General features: G+C 40.2%; 1 long non-coding RNA gene across 2 annotated transcripts in view; it reads right to left on the reverse strand.

Annotated features, from left to right (window-relative positions):
* LOC112648229 (uncharacterized) overlaps window positions 1-17,931 on the reverse strand; it is a 35,148-nt gene that overhangs the window by 8,035 nt on the left and 9,182 nt on the right. The window contains exons 2-4 of one of the 2 annotated variants that reach the window (XR_003128836.3): window positions 16,960-17,011; window positions 14,976-15,046; window positions 12,988-13,204 (exon numbers count right to left, since the gene is read on the reverse strand). This is a non-coding gene — a long non-coding RNA (uncharacterized LOC112648229). Of the gene's footprint in view, window positions 1-12,987; window positions 13,205-14,975; window positions 15,047-16,959; window positions 17,012-17,931 lie in introns of those variants that run through there. The other variant, XR_004817301.1, reaches the window with a different exon arrangement.

A 17,931-nucleotide genomic window follows, 5' to 3' on the forward strand; every position in this document is an offset into this window, starting at 1 on the left:
TATGCACGTTTTCTACTTTATTCAACCTCTAATGCCTTTTTCAGAAGCTTTTATATAATAAAGACTCAGTATATATTCAAATCCTACTTTCTCTTCATCGTTTCACTAACCACCTACTTGCTGAGTCTCAGAATCTCATATCCTAGTTTTTGATATATAGCACATTTAACCTCTTTGTAGCAGGATGTTTATTTTTTTAATTTTTTATTTTTGTAGCAGGATGTTTAAATTGAAATTTTATAATGAGTTACAATTATACTGGATACCACCTTCAGATACACAATCAAGATGCAGATTTTCAGAGGAAATGATAAAAATCAGTGTCATGATTCTTGAACCTCCTCATCCACATTAAGGTTATATATTAAGGGACAAAAGAATATAAATTCACAGGGCACCTGGGTGGCTGAGTTGGTTAAGCGTCTGATTCTTGGTTTCAGCTCAAGTCACCATCTCAGGGTCATGAGATTGAGCCCCATGTCAGGTGGAGTCTGCTTGAGATTCTCTCTTTCCCTCTCCCTCTGGCCCTCCTCCTCCTCCTCCTCCTCCTCCTCCTCCTCTTCTTCTTCTTCTTCTTCTTCTTCTTCTTCTTCTTCTTCTCTTCTTTTCTTCTTCTCTCTCTCTCTCTTTCTCTCTCTCAAATAAATAAATAAATCTTTAACAAAAAGAGAGAGAGAACACGAATGCAGAGATTTGTGATGAGAATCTCTTTGGGGATATAGGACTATGAGTATCTCCTTTTGACCTTCACCTAACTCTAAGAAAGTTAGGTTCAATGAGAACACTCAGTGGATCTGAGATGTGTTCCTGTGCTTGGATGTGGGATAAGGGTACCACGATGTATTGATATCTTAATTCCATTCCGGAAATCAAGAGAACAAAAGATAAACTGGCTAGAGGCTTTGGCAGTAGAACAAAGGAGGGTTTCTGTTGACTATTCACCCATCCAGCAAGAAATAAAAGTTGTCAGATCAAAGGATACCAAAGACAGAGCCAGAATTAGAGTCTTTAAACTGCTTTTCAGCATAGCCCACCTGAAAGTTTGTCAAGACCAGAGAGAACCAGGAGGTGGATCACGGACTTTTAAAAACTGAAGGGGACTCAAGATTCAATAATAAAATTGGGCCAGAGAATCATACACCCAGGTTAGGTAACTGAAGGTCAGAAACTACCAGTGAAACGATATCTCCAAAAAACTTCTGAAGATCAGCCTCATGAAAGAGACAGAAAGAAGTGTCTACCTCTTGAGTCTGACTGTGCAAATTTTCTGCTCCCCTTATCTCTTCTCATGCCCCCCATCCCCATCCCCCATTCCACACTCCACTCTACCCTGGATGGTCAGATAAAATATAGAGAAAAAACTGACCACACCATCTTTCCCGAAGGCAGGAGACTCCATCTGCAACATGCCCCTAGCAAGAAGATGAAGGAGGAAAATATGACCTTTCAATGAAGTTGGAAGCTTTGGTTATTATATAAGAATGGACATGTTTATTACCAAATTGAGTTTGTCTTTGCAATTTTAAATAAACATAGGTCTTTGTCTTTACTAGAAGAGTCCAGAAATGTTGTGAGGTTCACCCTAGTTTATGTCCATGGGAAAGGAAAGACCTCTACCACTGAGCAAGTATAAAAAAGACAGTGGGTAATAAATATAAAAGTGCTTTCCAACCAAATCTCGTGAGTCTTGCTTTTTTATAGAAATAACTACATCGGGCAGCCCCGGTGGCATGGGCAGCCCCGGTGACAGAGCGGTTTGGCCCCGCCTGAAGCCTGGGGTGTGATCCTGGAGACCCAGGATCAAGTCCCACATCGGGCTCCCTGCATGGAGCCTGTTTCTCCCTCTGTCTGTATCTCTGTCTCTCTTTCTCTGTGTCTATGAATAAATAAATAAAATCTTAAAAAAAAAAAGAAAAAGAAATAACTACATCTATAATGTGTAGGTAAATAACCCTTTTGAAGAAACATGAAAGAAGTATTTTATACTTATGGTAGGCTTATGATATTTAAAATATATTAGGCTAACTGCAGTAGCAAATAACCTTTCAAAAATGCATAGCACAAACACAATAGAAGCTCATTTTTTTTGCCAGTAGGGTGAACAGTTGCTATTATTCAAGGACCAGGACTGATGGAGTGTCTGCCATTTTTAGGAGTTGGATTTTGTTCTTTAGAGGTATTCTCATTCCTGCCACCTAGAAGAAGAAATGCACAAGACGCGCCCACGGGAAGTTTTCATGGGCCAAGCCTGGGTGTGGCACATATCACTTCCATGTCACGTTCTATAACTGGCCTTTTGTTACACAGATGCACCTACCAGCAGGAAAGCTGGCATCACAATCTGTCCAGGAGGGGGAGGAAAGCATGGACTTCAGTGAGATGTTAGCAGTTGCTTCTGCAAGGAGCATTATAAAACAATAATTACAGGTTATACTGATACACACAGGCCTCATCAGCCTATGGATATAAGTGAGGTCACATTAATATTTATATCCAAATTTGCAAAGACTTCTGTATCAACTGATTAACTACAGATCCTCAATGCCCCATGTAAGCTTATGCAGATTGTTTGTGGGAGCTCTAGCAAGATATCTAATGAGCTCAAAAATAATTCCATTAATGGTACCCTACTCTGAATTCCTCACACCACCAACAAAAACAAGAAAAAAATGATAATAACATTCCTTATGGAAGCAAAAAGTATAATAACAAACAAAATACAGGCAGATCTGAGAGATATTGCAAGTTGAGCTGCAGACAACCACAAGAAAGGAAATAATCACAATAAAGTGACTCAAGTGGGTTATTTTGGGTTCTCACTGCACTAAAAAGTTATGTTTATATATGCTGTAGTCTAGCAGGTATGAAGTAACATTATATTTAAAAACTATGTATATACCTCAATAAAAAATGTTTTATTGTTGAAAAATGCTAACCATCATCTGAGCTTTCAGCAAGTCATAATCTTTTTTCTGGGAAGGTCTTGTCTCAATGTTGATGGCTTCTGACTGATTAGGGCAGTGATTGCTGAAGGTTGGGTGTCAACTTCTTAAATTAAGACAACAATGAAATTTGCTACATCAATGGACTCTTCCTTTCACAAACAATTTCTTAGTAGTATGTGGTACTGTTTGATAGCCTTTTACCTAGAGTAGAACTGCTTTCAAAATTGGAGTTAAGCCCCTCAAACCATGCCACTGTTTTTTCAACTCAGTTAATGTAATATTCAAAATCCTTTGTTGTCATTCCAACAGCCTTCATGGCATCTTCACCAGTAGATTCCATCTCAAGAAACCACTTTCTTTGCTCATCCATAAGCAATCCTCATTCATTCAAGTTCTATCAGGAGATTGCAGCAATTCACTCATGGCTTCAGGCTTCACTTCTGATTCCAGTTCTCTTGATATTTCCACCACATCTGCAGCGACTTCCTCCAATGAAGTCCTGAACCCCTCAAAGTCATCCGTGAGGGTCAGAATCAACTTCTTCCAAACTCCCGTAATGCTGATATTTGAATCTCTTCTCATGAATCAAATGTTCCTAATGGCATCTTGAATGATGAATTCTTTACAGAGATTTCTCAATTTACCTTGTCCAGATTTATCAAAGGAATCACCATATATGCAGCTATAGCCTTACCAAATTTATTTCTTAAATAAGACGAAAAGTCAAAATTACTCCTTGATCCATGGGCTGCAGACTGGATGGTTTGCAGAATGGATTATTTTGCAGGCAAGAAAACATTAATCTCATTGGACATCTCTACCACAGCTCTTGGTAACCAGGTGCACTGTCAAGGAGCAGTAATCTTTTGGAGGGAATCTTTTTTTGGGGGGTAGGGGGGCAGTAGGTCTCAACAATGGACTTAAAATATTCAGTAAATCATGTTGTAAACAGATTTTTTTTTATCATATCATCCAGGCTTTGTTGTTCCATTTATAGAGCATCAACAGAGTAGATTTAGCATAATTCTGAAGGGCCCTGGGACTTTTGGAATGCTAACTGAGCATAGGTTTCAACTTAAAGTCACCAGTTGCACAGCTCCTGACAAGAGAGTCAGCCTATCCTTTGAAGCTTTGAAGTCAGGCATTGACTTCTCTCTAGCTATGAAAAGTCCTAGATGGCATCTTCTAATAGAAAATTGTTATTTAGTGTAGCCAGCTTCATGAATTCTTGTAGTTAGATCTTCTGGGAAACTGGCTGCAGCTTTTACATCAGCACTTGATGCTTCATCTTGCACTTTGATGTTATAGAGACAGCTTTTTTCTGTAAACCACACAAACCAACCTTTGCTAGCTTCAAGCTTTTCTTCTGAAACTTCCTCACTTCTCTCAGCCTCCACAGAATTGAAGAGTCAATATCTTGCACTGCATTGGGTTTTGGCTTAAGGGAATGGTGTAGTTCACTTGATCTCCTATTCAGACCACTAGAACTTTCTCCATGTCAACAATAAGGGTGTTTCCCTCTCTTCTTATCCATGTGTTCCCTGGAGCAGCACTTTTAATTTCCCTCGAGAACTTTTCCTTTGTATTCACAAATTGGCTAACTGGCACAAGAGGCCTAGCTTTCAGCCTACCCAGCTTTCAACATGCCTTCCTCACTAAGCTTATTCGTTTCTAGCTTTTGATTTATTATTTTAATTTTTTATTTATTTATGATAGTCACAGAGAGAGAGAGAGAGGCAGAGACATAGGCAGAGGGAGAAGCAGGCTCCATGCACCGGGAGCCCGATGTGGGATTCGATCCCGGGTCTCCAGGATCACGCCCTGGGCCAAAGGCAGGCGCCAAACCGCTGCGCCACCCAGGGATCCCTAGCTTTTGATTTAAAGTGAGAAATGTGCAACTCTCCCTTTCACTTAAACACCTAGAAGCCATTGTAGGGTTATTAACTGGCCTAATTTCAAAAATCGTTATGTCTCAGGAAATAGGGAGACTAAGGAGAGGGAAAGAAGTGGGGAAACAATGAGTCAGTAGGGCAGTCAGAGCACACAAAACAGTTACCCACTAAATTTGTAGGCACAATATATTGGCACAACTTACATGGGCACAGTTCATGGTGCCCCAAAGCAATTATAATAGTAACATCAAACATCACTGATCACATGTAAAAAAAATGAAAAAGTTTGAGGAGTGCCTGGCTGACTCATTCAGTAGAGCATGTGACTCTTGATCTTGGGGTTGTGAGTTCGAGCCTCACACTGGACATAGAGCTCACTAAAAAATAAAAACAAACAAATAAAAAACAAAGTTTGAAATATTGCCAGAAGTACTGTAGTGCAACAAGAGACACAAAATGAGCAAATGCTGTTGGAAAAATGGTGCTGGTAGATTTGCTTGATGCAGGGTTACCACAAACATTCAATTTGTTAAAAACAAAACAAAACAAACAAAAAAAAACCCATAGTATCTACAAAGTGCAGTAAAATGAGATAGGCCTGTAAAAGTGAACACTTGCTCAAGCTTCCTACATGCTAGTCACTGCTCTAAGCACTTCACATGTATTTGCTCATTTAATCTTCAATTAGGACCATTTGCCAGATGAGAAAATCAATGCACAGAGAGATCAATTAACTTGCACCATTGCAGAACTAGTGAGTGCAGAGCATGATACAAACCCATTCCACCTGGCTCCAGAGCCTTTCTGCTGAACCTCCTCTGCCCTCTACCCTGTCCTGCCTTTGCTGCCAGTGTACTCTAAAGAAACAACATCTGTGATGGAGGTGCCTCAGTCTGCTCAGGCTGCTATAACAAAATACCTGATATTGGAGGGTTCAAAAAGCAGCCACTGAGTAGCTCAGTCAGTTGAGGGTCTGACTGTTGGTTTCAACTCAGGTCATGATCTCAGGGTCCTGAGATAGAGCCCCGTGTCAGGCTCCATGCTCAGAGGTGAGTCTGCTTGAAAGATTCTCTCCCTCTGCTGCTCCCCCTACCTCTCAAATAAATCTTAAAAAACAAAAACAAAACAAAACAAAAAAAGACAGGCATTTACTTTCTCCCATTTCTGGAGGCTGGAGAGTCCAAGATCCAGGTTCCAACAGAATTCAGTTACTGATAAGAGTTCTTTTCCTGCCTTCTCCAAGGATGCCTTCTTGCTGTCCTAACATGATGGGAAAACATGATGAGACACAGCAAGTTCTCTGGTGTCTCTACCTCTGTTCTAAAGACACTAGTTCTGTCGGAACAGGGTTCCACCCTTATGACCCTGGGTAGCTTCTATCATCCCCTTCTAGGCTTTATCTACAATATAATCACATGGGTTGGGGCTACAGCTTCAACATATGTACTTGGGGAGGGGACACATCCAGTCCATAGCCCATATCTTCTCCTGGTGCTTCCCAAACTGTAAGTCACAGAGGGGTCTTATACCCCAAATAAGAAGAGAGCCCTTCTCCTAAATTCTGTCTTCTCCGTGAACACCTGGATCCTAGGCAACCAAACATGTGCTCAGAAATCAAAAACTTCTCAAGAGAACTAGTCTTGCTGCTGCTCTCTCTGCCTTGCAAATCGATTTCCACTCCTCATCACAGTCCACAACAGAAAAACAAGCACGTCCTCCTCCTCCCACCTTTATTTTCAATTTCCCCTACTTTTTCCCAGGGGAAAATTATTTAATTTCTTTTATTCTCCCAAAAGAATCTCCATCCCACACTATGCATGCTAGGTCATGCAAACAGGCTGGAGGAGAGCCTACTAGCTTTCCATGGCCTGAGTTCCAGTGTGGCTGGGCTGGTTACTCAGCCACAAGACATTCCATGGGAAACTCCCTTTGTGTAAAGCCAAGTTGATCTGTAGAAGTGGGTGAAGCCAGGTACAAGGGTTGTCACTCATCCTTGTGTTACAAATAAGCTGAAAGCAGGATTCATCCTTCTGAGAGGAAATTGGGATTTACTAACGAGGTGACCCAAAGCAGAAAGAGACAGGCTATCTTGGGCCATAAAATGAAGCTGTCATGATGCAGACAGGCATCAGGGAAAACGATGTGTGTTATCTAGGCCACTTGGCCATTATGTATGACAACTGCATGTCCTGAATTTTCTAGGTCAGACCTGAAATTTTCCAAATATTCTATCACCTTGTCAGACCATATATTCCAATTTTACATTTGGAAAATGTAACCACCAAATCTTTAAGACACTAGATCAGCATATTAGGTTAGGGAGAGAACCAACCTTAATAATATTGACGAATAGGTTTCAGAAAAACAAATGTTTTCCAAGGGCAATTTTGGAACTTATAGACTGAAGCCATAGAGACCTCTAGAAAGAGGAAAATAATGACACTAAAGTCAGTGTAAGAGTTTCTAACTGCCCTGAGAGGCATTTGTACAATCAGATGGATGGGACCCTCTTCCTGGTAGATGGGAAGGAGAAACTTCAAGAGAAGGAATCTCAGAGCTTGCGTGTGGGCAGCCTCTGAACTCTCAATCCCATCTTACCAAGCCAGAGAAGATGACTTGAGGGACTGAGCAAGGAAACTTTGATTCAATGCAGGTTTGGGGAAGGAAACTGAAGACTACATGACAACTAAAAGTTACACTCAGTGAAATCTACCAAGGCCAGAAATCTGAACATCATGATTTGATATCTATTCCAGAATGCGATGAATAAAAATAAAGAAACTGGTCTCTAAACATTCTGAAATATGTGCGACAATTTGCTGGCTAAACAGCGTATAAAATTATGCTCAGATGTCTATGTTCTGCAAAATGTCTCTGTACTTGTTTGTGGCACCTCGTTTTATTTTTCTAATTGTTGTCCCTTTTTTAAAAACTTCAAACTTAGCTCCCCTGAAAAAGAGGAGATTGTATTTTTCTTCCCCTTTGTCAAAATGGAGAAAGGACCTGGGTTTCTTTTTTTCTTTTTTCTTTTTTTTTAGCAGTCAATTTATTTGAGAAAAAAGGAGAGAGTGAGCAAGAATGTGTGCATGAGCAGGGGAGGGGCAGAGGGAGAGGAATAGAGAGAATCTGAAGCAGACTCCCCACTGAGTGTGGAGCCTGACATGAAGCTCGATCCCATGACCTTGAGATCATAACCTGAGCTGAAATCAAGAGTTGGATGCTTAACCAACTGAGCCACCCAAGTGCCCCAGGATGGACATGAATAAAGCTTAGAGGTCTAAAGAGAAGACCTGAGGCAATGTCCATGTTCTTAGGGGGAAAAATGTGATGAATATTACACAAGTATATCTGGGAAGTAAATATTTAAAAGATGATACTTATTTAAAAAGTCAGCTTGTTGAACTAAAAAGATCAGGGGCTCAAGGATAGGACAAACATAAGTTCAAAGTCTGGCTCCATTCCTGATTAATTACATAACCATGAACCATAATCTCTCTAAAACTCCATTTCTTATTTATAAAAATAGAAATAAAAATGGCAGGTCTTCACAATAATTATAGGAATTGAATGCAGTAAGGACACATGTACCCGTCATGTGGTAGGTGTTCAGTAGCCAGGCACTCTCAGGACTATGACAGCCTCAGAATCCTTGAAACATGAATGACAGAAGGTCAAATAATCCATTTTTCCTTGACTTCTAAAACTATTGCAAAAATTGCTATCATGTATATGCATCAACCGTAACCAATTATAAACGGTAATGGTAAGATAATCCCTTGTCAGGATTTTTGGTTATAAATAATAGAAACTAATTCTAGTTATCTTAGGCAAAACAAAGATTATTGGAAGGGTATCAAACAGGTTACTGAATTGATTGGAGGAAGTTCAGGCAGAAATCGAGAACAAGCAATGCACACCCAAGATCATACCAAAAGCAATTTGCATGGCAGTGCCACCACTGACCACCACTGCCATGCTGCTGGTCTCCTCTGTCCCAGTACACTCACCACCAAGCCACTGAACCTCATCACTCCACCTCCAAGCAGCTACTACACCAAAAATATCTCTAACAGATCCTTTGCATTGTTCTCTTAAGGTTTAAAGTCTATGGTAGTAGCATTTCAGTGACCAAGACTAAGTTATATGTTCATTCTGTAGCTGTCAGAAGTGGGGAGATAAAATATCCTCTCTACTTTACCTTCTGTAGTAAGAGGCAGGTAAAACCAGAGCAACTCCTTTCCTTACTATGAGATTTCCCCAAAAAAGAAGGTGAGTATGGTTGGCAAAATAGCAAATATGCAATATACAATAGCAACAAAATTCATTAAATGCATGTGCACAAATCTAACAAGAAATGCGCAAGATCCATAGAAGAAAACTATAAAACTTTCCCCGAGGAAGTAAAAGGAATATAAAATAAATGATGAAGCATTTTCGGAATGAAAACTGTTAATATTGTTAAGATGTCAAATATCACCGGATCTACAAATTCATAGAAATTCTGATCAGCAATGCAAGAGTTTGTTGGTTGTAGAGTTCAATGGGTGGTTCTATGACGTATATAGAGAGTAATATATGCAAAAGAGCAAAGAATTCTTTGAAGCAGAAAAACAAGGGAATTATCCAATGTACCAGATACCAAAATATGCCACTAACCTATAATTGTATATAGTATGGCGTTGATCCAGGAATAGATACGTAGATAAATGGGCCAGAAGAGAATTCAAGAAAACGTCACTACACAAGCAGATTGGCGCTATGTAAAAGAAGGTATTTCAATTCAGGAGAGAATTAGGAGTCAAAAGAAGAGATAAATATGAGAGCTGATGTTAATTAACTAGACGAAATTTTTTATAACATATGCATGTAGATGAACGTTTTAAACATCTTACCATTTTATCTGTTGATTTTTACCTCAATAAAGCTAAAAAATTCAATTAAATAAAAAAATAATATTGTCCTTTCTCTAAAGGGCAGGATCGCAAATACTGTTGGCTTTGTTGGCCCATCAAGGCTCAGTTGCAACCATGCAGCTGTGACACTGTCCTGTGAAAGTAGCCATCGACAAAACTAAACAAATAATGGTGGCTGTGTTCCAATAAAACTTTATTTAAAAAAAGACACTAAGAAGAATTCAACACTTTAAACAAACTACTGAATAAATGGTGGTGAAATCAGTGGCTATTTCTTAGAAAAAATGAAGCTAGACCCTCACACGTCCACAAAAATAAAGCCACTTAAAGATTTAATGTAGTAAGCACAAACATCAAAACTATAAAAGTATCCAAAAATGTAGAAGATGTAAAAACACAACAAAAATTTATACATGTGAACACATAAAACCTTAAAACTTCCATCCTCAAAAGACTATAAGTAAAGTTAAAACACTAGGAGCTGGGGAGAAAAGATTTGCAATGATCATATAAAATGAGGGATTAATATACAAAATATAAAAATTACACCTACAAATTAATAAGAAAAAGATAAATAGATCAATAAAAATGTAAGGACTATGAACAGGTAATTCACGAGAGAGATTAAATAGGCAATAAAGATATGAAAAGCTTTCCAACATTACCAGTAGTAAGGGTGAAGAAAAAAATATATGTTTTTTTCATATCAGATTAGCAAAAATAAAGCATATAATATTAGTGTAGGCAAGGACACAAAAACAGGCTGTTTGTGAGAAAATGAACTGATAAACTAATTTCTAAAAGCCAGCAGTTCCTAATAAAGATTTCAAACGTATACACTTTGATATAGTAACATCACCTTCCAAGATCTAAAGAAATACTTGTATTTGTGTGCAAAGACTTCTATTGTATAAGTTCTTAACTGTAATTTGCTTGCACTGGCAAAAAATAAAATAAAATAAAATCAATTTCAAATCAAAAGTAAAATGACTAAGAACAAGGCAGACCTACACATGCTCATCTAGGATATAAATTTAAGAGAAAATGGCAAGATGAAAAACAATACAAATAAATATATAATATAGATTGACCTCATATATATTTTTTAAACTATACATATGTATAAACAGAGAAAATCCATTTTTTTTTAACCAGCTCTGAAGAAAAGCCTTTGGTAGCGGGTTATCTTTGGGAAAGGGAAGGGCTTGGCAGATAAATGTTAATGTGTTAATCTGTAAGTATCTGTCAGGTTCTAGCCTTTTCTAAGACCTAGTAGAGATTCCTGGAGCAGGGACAAGCTCCATCTCCAGGCTACAGATCTCCTGCGAGCACCTTGCCTTGTCTCTTTCCTGGCTTTTTCCTCTTCCTGTGAGCAGCCAAGGATGCCTTTTCTCTCACCTGGCTAAACTCACAGGTGCTTTAATAAAAAGTATTTTCATATTTTAATTTTATTGATCACAGTTGTAGGCTGAATTGTGTCATCCAAGAGGATATGTTCGAGTCCTCTCCCTCCTACCCGTAAATGCGACTACTTGAAAATAGGGTCTTAGCCATTTTAGTCAAGTCAAAATGAGGTCATGCTGAGTTGAAGGGGGCCCTAACCCAGTGCCTGGTGTCATCTATACGAGAGAAAGGAGGGAGCTTTGGACACACAGACACACAGAGGAAAAAACGTTGGAAGAGGAAGACCATGTAAGGGTGGAGCAGAGTTTGGAGGGGTGCAGCTGTGAGCCAATGAAGGCTGGGGATTGCTGGCAGCTGCCAGAGATGAGGAGAGAGGCATGAATAGATTCCCGGCAGGAGGGCAGCCCCGGTGGCCCAGTGGTTTAGTACCGCCTTCAGCCCAGGGTGTGATCCTGGAGACCTGGGATCGAGTCCTACGTCATGCTCCCTGCATGGAGCCTGCTTCTCCCTCTGCCTGTGTCTCTGCCTCTCTCTCTCCTAAATAAATAAAATCTTAAAAAAAAAAAAAAAAAAAAAAAAAAGTTCCTGGGCCAGAGCTTCCAGAAGGAGCCAACCTTGATTTCAGACTTCTGGCCTCAAATTGGTAAGAGACAAAATTGCTGTTGTGTTAAGCCACCCAGTTTGTGGTAACTGGGGTCAGTAGTCTTGGAAATCTAATAAAACAGAAGGTACCAAAAGTTATTGTTCTTTTATCCACCAACCACCACCGTGTGTCTAAAGAACAGCAATCAAAAAGGCATCTGGCAATTGATCAAATGCAAGGCCCGTGATTTCCCCATCATGGGTAGAGTTCGTGCGGAGTCTGGACGACCACCATGTAGGATATTGTCCGGGACATCCCTGCCCTGAGGGGTGGTCTACGGGACTGCTTCATGTTCATGAACACGAGGAGTCCATGAGTTTCCAAGGCAGAGCAGCATCGTGCAAAAGAACAAGGATTTGGAATGAGAAAAATCTGAATTGGCCTCCTAGCTTCACTATATACCAGCTACTTGAGCATTTCTTAAGTGCTAATCGCCAAAAATAGTAAGCCTTCTTTAACGAGTCAGCATTCCTAGATGGAAGATATTGATACCAGCTGATAATTTAAGGAGAAAAGAAGTCTATTAGAAGGAAATTGGGTAGCTCGCAGGAAGGACCAAGCGGTCCACTGTTGCCAGCGACATCTTTAGAAGCTAGTTATTGTTGCTGTGGCTGCAGCCATTTGATATTAACTAAAAATGACTTTTTTTTTTTTTTGGACAGCTCCTGTTTTTTCTTGTCAGTATGTGAAAGTGAGTGTGCGTGATTGATGGCCATAGACCATGGACCCATACCCCGATGCTAGGGAGGCTGAGAAAGTAGCTATAAGTTGTTGAGCATTTATGATGTGCCAGACACTTCTCTGTATTTCCATGTATTAATTCATTTAATCTTCACAGGTCTTCTTAATCTCCACGGGGAGTCTGTATGTCAGCCCCATTTTCACTAGGGAGGAAACCAAGGTACAGGAGAGCCAAATAACTTGGCTAGTGCGCCCAGAGCTGAAATGAAAACCTCAAATGTCAGGCTCCAGAGCCTGTTATCTTCGGGAAAGTTCCTTTCTGCTCTTTGCCTGGGATTTCCAACTTCTATAGTGAAGCTCACGGTCTGCCTGGAAAAGCAACCGATTCTTCAAACATAAGAAGGGGGATTCAGATTTAGAATGGCCAAATTAAAAAAAGAACCCAAGATAAATGTTCATTATAACCTACAAATTACCTTACAGAGCAGCCGCATGTATTAAAAGAGAATTATGCATATATAATGATTCACGCAGTGAAGGTGTCCAGGAAGCACCACATGAATTGAAATGGTTTCCATAATAGGTGCTGCTTTTACTGCTTCGATTCTTGCTTTGCTTAACTGCCTCTTGGCTGCATCTGCCATTTCTACTGCTTTTACTACGGCTCCCTCGTTCACTGCGAGCCCGGGGAAGTGACTTCATCTCCCTGAGCCTTAGCCACCTCACCTGTAAAATGGAGTTGAGTTTAGAAAAAGACAGACAGAAAAAAAAAAACAAAAAAAAACACCTACATTACTTCTAGGGCTCTTCCAGTTTTGACTTTTTTTCCCCCCAATTCTGATCTGCCAGCCCCACAATGCTCACTTTCTTGCCACGAATTTCTGTAATTCTCATCATTGGTAACTCAAGGTTTCATTCCAGGTTACACAACCGCCTTCTATTGTTCTGTAATTGTTTCCTGTTGTTTCCTCCTCCAAAGGTGTCGCATAAATGGCATTTCAGAACATACAGTGTTTTTTGGAAAGTGGATCGATTTTATAAATAAGAGATTAGTTGTAACAGACCTTTCTATGCACACACACAGACCCACACTGCTCATCTGACACGTTGCTCTGGTGAGCACACCAGGAAGGGCAGTACCAGGCTATCTGGCTGTCAGAGAAAAGGAGATATATCCTCAGTTGCCTTAGGAAGAGTCCTGAAGTCTTTCCCAAAATGACAGATTCCTTCTCCTTTTATCTTCTTGTGGGACCTGAAGGGTGCTCGGGATGCATGTCTCCCGGGGCAACTTCTTAGTGGCTTGCACCAGCATCCTAGTCCCCATATTTACCTCCCAGCTTGTCAACCAGCAAAGGTTCCTTTGGGCCTCATTCTCAGATGAGATTCTTAGGATAGAGATACTGTAGGCATCTTATCTTATAACTTTAACATTATCTTATAACTTTTAAACTTTCACTTACAAAAGAGAGAGAGAGAGAGAGAAAAGACAAAAGGAAGAAGAGACTTTCCCAGGCCTTCGTCTTTCATTGCAAAGGTCCTTTCTGTTCAGCACTGCTCAACTTTGCGTTTCGGCCACGTCAACTCCCATTTACTTTTATTCTATATCAGATAGCAGTAAGCTCTCCAAGGCCCTGTATTCATTATTCATATTCAGAAAAACATCCATCATTTTTACATATTATTAAATAATTGACAGAGTGAATTCTCATACATAGTAACTACCCTGGATACGTGCCATCTTAACCCTTTTACAGATCAGAAAAATGAGGCTCAGAAAGTAAACTTATCAGCTCAAGGTCACATCAGCGGAATGTGGTCTGGTGAAATGAAGACCCGGGATAGTTGTCCCCCTGTCGGTGCCTCCCCGGCTGCACCACAGCTGCTTCCTGGTGTTGTGGCAAGATAAGCCTATTCTCCAGACCACCGTCTGATGCATTGTCAGGGTTTAGGCGACACTACAGTCGGGTCCAAAGCACACGTGGGTGCCTCTACAGCTTCAAGGCCTGCTGCCTCCCATGGGTCCTTGGTGCTGCCCAGGCCACCTCTTATGGCCTCTAGTTATCCCAAACCCTCAGTGATGACTCACAGCCATTCTCCAATAAGACTGGCCTGTGTTATCTTGATGCAGAGACACGCCACCAGCAGCTCCCACTCCCTCAGCCTCCTCCCGGGCCACCTGCAGTCTTACCTCCATCTGTACCTTTCCTCTTCCTTCTGGTCTGCTATCTAAGAATGGTTTCTCCAGTCATATTTTATTTTATTTTATTTTTTTTAATTTTTATTTATTTATGATAGTCACACACACACACACACACACACACACACACAGAGGCAGAGACACAAGCAGAGGGAGAAGCAGGCTCCATGCACCGGGAGCCCGACGTGGGATTCATCCCGGGTCCCCAGGATTGCGCCCTGGGCCAAAGGCAGGCACTAAACCACTGCACCACCCAGGGATCCCCTCTCCAGTCATATTTTAGATCCCGTCCCTTTGTACCTCCTACTGAATGCAGCTCTATCCTTCTGTCTCATTTTTTTTATCCGATTCTCCCTTTGTTAGGGTACTCCCTGCTGAGAAAATAAACACCGTTAAAACAACAACAAAATGAAACAACACAAATCAAAACCATATCCAGTTGCCCAACCTCCCTCCTTCCTTTGACTATCTTCTTGAAAACATCATCGACCATAGTTGTTTTCTAATTTCTTATCATTTGTCATTTCTCCCACTCATCGTTCATCCCCCTATAACATGGTTTCCACTTTTACCTCCCTGGTGAAATGGATCTTTTGTAGGACACCAAAGCCCTTCATATCATTAAATAACCCAAATTACCCCATCTTTGTTTTCTAAGGCACTCAACCATGCCGAACTCTTCCATGCTAAAACATTCTCTTCTTCTGGCCTCTGTTGATACAATTTTTCTACAGTTTTCTTTCTAACCTTCTGACCACTCTTTGGACTCCATCTTCACATTTGTTCCTCTCAGGTTTTATGCTCTCCATGATCTAGTCCACAGCCGTCTATGCAGGAGGAATCCAAAAATCTGTATTTTCAGTTCAGATTTATTACCCGAGACCAACTGTTATGTTGGTATCTCCACTTGAACATTCTTCCAATCACAAAATATCCTAAAATGAATTAAAATTACTTTGCCTTAAGCTAATGTCCTTGCCATGTGCTGCTCTCATTATATCCACTGCTTCAAGGAATGGCACCAACATACAAATAATTGCCCAAAGCAGAGTCCTTGACTCTTTCTTCCTTTTCATTCCCACTTACAAACAGTATATCCTACATCTTAAATATCTATTTAATAGATATGTCTTCCTATCTTTAGTAACTGTTACTGCTTCATTCTGGATCCCATCTGGATTACAGCAATAGCCTCCTAACTCATCTTCCAGCCTCTAGTCTGGACACTTTCCAACACATTCTCTTCCCTGCAGACAGAATAATCTGTCCAAAATGTAAATCTGATCCTACCACTCACCGCTATTAAAAACCTTCAATAGCTCCCCTTAGTTTTCAAGGTAAAGTTCAAACTCCTTAGCTTAGCACATAAAATTCTTTCTGATTCTGCCCCTGAATAGCTCTCTAGACTCTTCTCTCCCTGCCCCCACTTATCTATCTTCCATGACCTTTACTCCAACAATATTGAAGTACATGCAACTCCCTAAACCCACCATGCTGATTAATGCTTCCATGCCAGTGGAGGTGCATCATACAATCTCTGCACTGAAAAGATGTCCACTCATCCTTCCAATCTCTAATTTATCCAGGGTGCCCCACTCCATTTCCAAATTTAGCTTAATGGCTGATTCATCCAGGTTTTCCTACTTGAGTGTTTAATTTGATTTATACCTATTTCTGTGCTCCTATAGAAACTCTAGAACATTTTTTCCCTGAAAGGACAGGTAGATAATGGATGGATGGATGGATGGATGGATGGATGGATGGATGGATGGACACCTTGGCTCTTACTCATCTTATATCCCCATCACCTAACATAGTCTCAGGCACATGTTCAATAAGAATATGTAAGAGTTGATTTTTACCTGAGAGGTGCTTTTCATCTAAAATTTGTGCTTTTCACAATTCATCAAAATTATAGTGTGTCTTCATATATATTTTTTCCCTTTGTGGATCTGGAACTAACAGTGTAAGTGGTCTACCATAAGGAGTAGCCTAGGTGAGTCCGTATATGGATCTACATTTACACAGCTTGGATTTCCTCTGCTTATTCTCTCATAAAAACACAGAATTGCCAGGATAAGAGTCAGAGCCCTTGAAGACGATATTCCAATTTGGTAAGGAGACAACTAATGTGGAATAGCGGAGGCTTATTGACAGGGCTCTCCTATCAGCTTCTCATGCATGCTGAGACTCTTGACTGCATGGATTTGGGGAATCCGGGCAATGTGGGGACTGTAAAGCCCTTCAATAAAAACACAATATGCCAACCAGCTGCAAATCCTACCTGCAATTTCTTCTCTTCCTTCTTCGATCCCAGGGAAATATGTCAGTGGATGCTGTCAGATAAGAACAAGCCATTGATCTATAGGGCGTGAGGCAAGGCTAGAATATTAATGTCGTAGATTCTTTCTATGTAGAAGTTGCTTCTTAGTAAATAAGGTGAGGTGCCTTGGAAATTTGAGATTCTTGGGTGAATAGACACCTGAAGGAGTTAAAATCACTGGCATGCTCTACCCCACTCTGTAGGGTAGTGCCCTCACAGTTGATAGTAACTTGAGCTTAGAATTTGGGGTTTAAATAATTAAAGCAGTTAAGTTCATTCACCTTGACTTTCATTCTTTTCCTGAGTGTCATTTTTTTTCTCAGTGTACAGTTGCATACGGGAGATTCATTGGGTGATTAAATAAAACTAGATAAAAATTTGAAAATTTCTGTTGCCAAGTGATTGACTAAATTATTTCCTTCCCCTCTCTTGGTATTAACTTCTCCATAAGTAACCTGACAATTTAGACCAGATTTTGAATTCTTAAACTGAGGCCCATGAATGGGATTCAGGACTCTGTTAATTCAAGAAATTCAATGTCAAATTTGATACATATATACACTTTTCCCAAGAGGAAAGAATATAGCTTTTGCCAAGCTCACAGTGAGGCCATGAACTTCCCCAAAATACGAAACTGAGGGTTGCCCTTGACCTCAGCTTTTGTACTGCTTTGGGGGAAAGTATGTTTTGACACTGGGGAAATAGGGCTGAAAGAGAGAAGCTGAACTAGGCAATAAGGCAGACTTAGGTTCAAGTCCTGACTATTCCACTTATTTTATGTTGCCTTGGAGTGAGTCTCTTTACCTCCGTAACTCTAGTTCTACAAATCACAACAACAATATCTCACATGTTATAAAAATTAAGAGAAATGAATTGAAAGGAAAAATTTGGGCTAGCATGCCAGAAATCTTCAAGAAATGTTTGTTCAATGTG

The sequence above is a fragment of the Canis lupus genome, chromosome 7, assembly GCF_003254725.2.
Source record: "Canis lupus dingo isolate Sandy chromosome 7, ASM325472v2, whole genome shotgun sequence".
Lineage (NCBI taxonomy): Eukaryota > Metazoa > Chordata > Mammalia > Carnivora > Canidae > Canis > Canis lupus.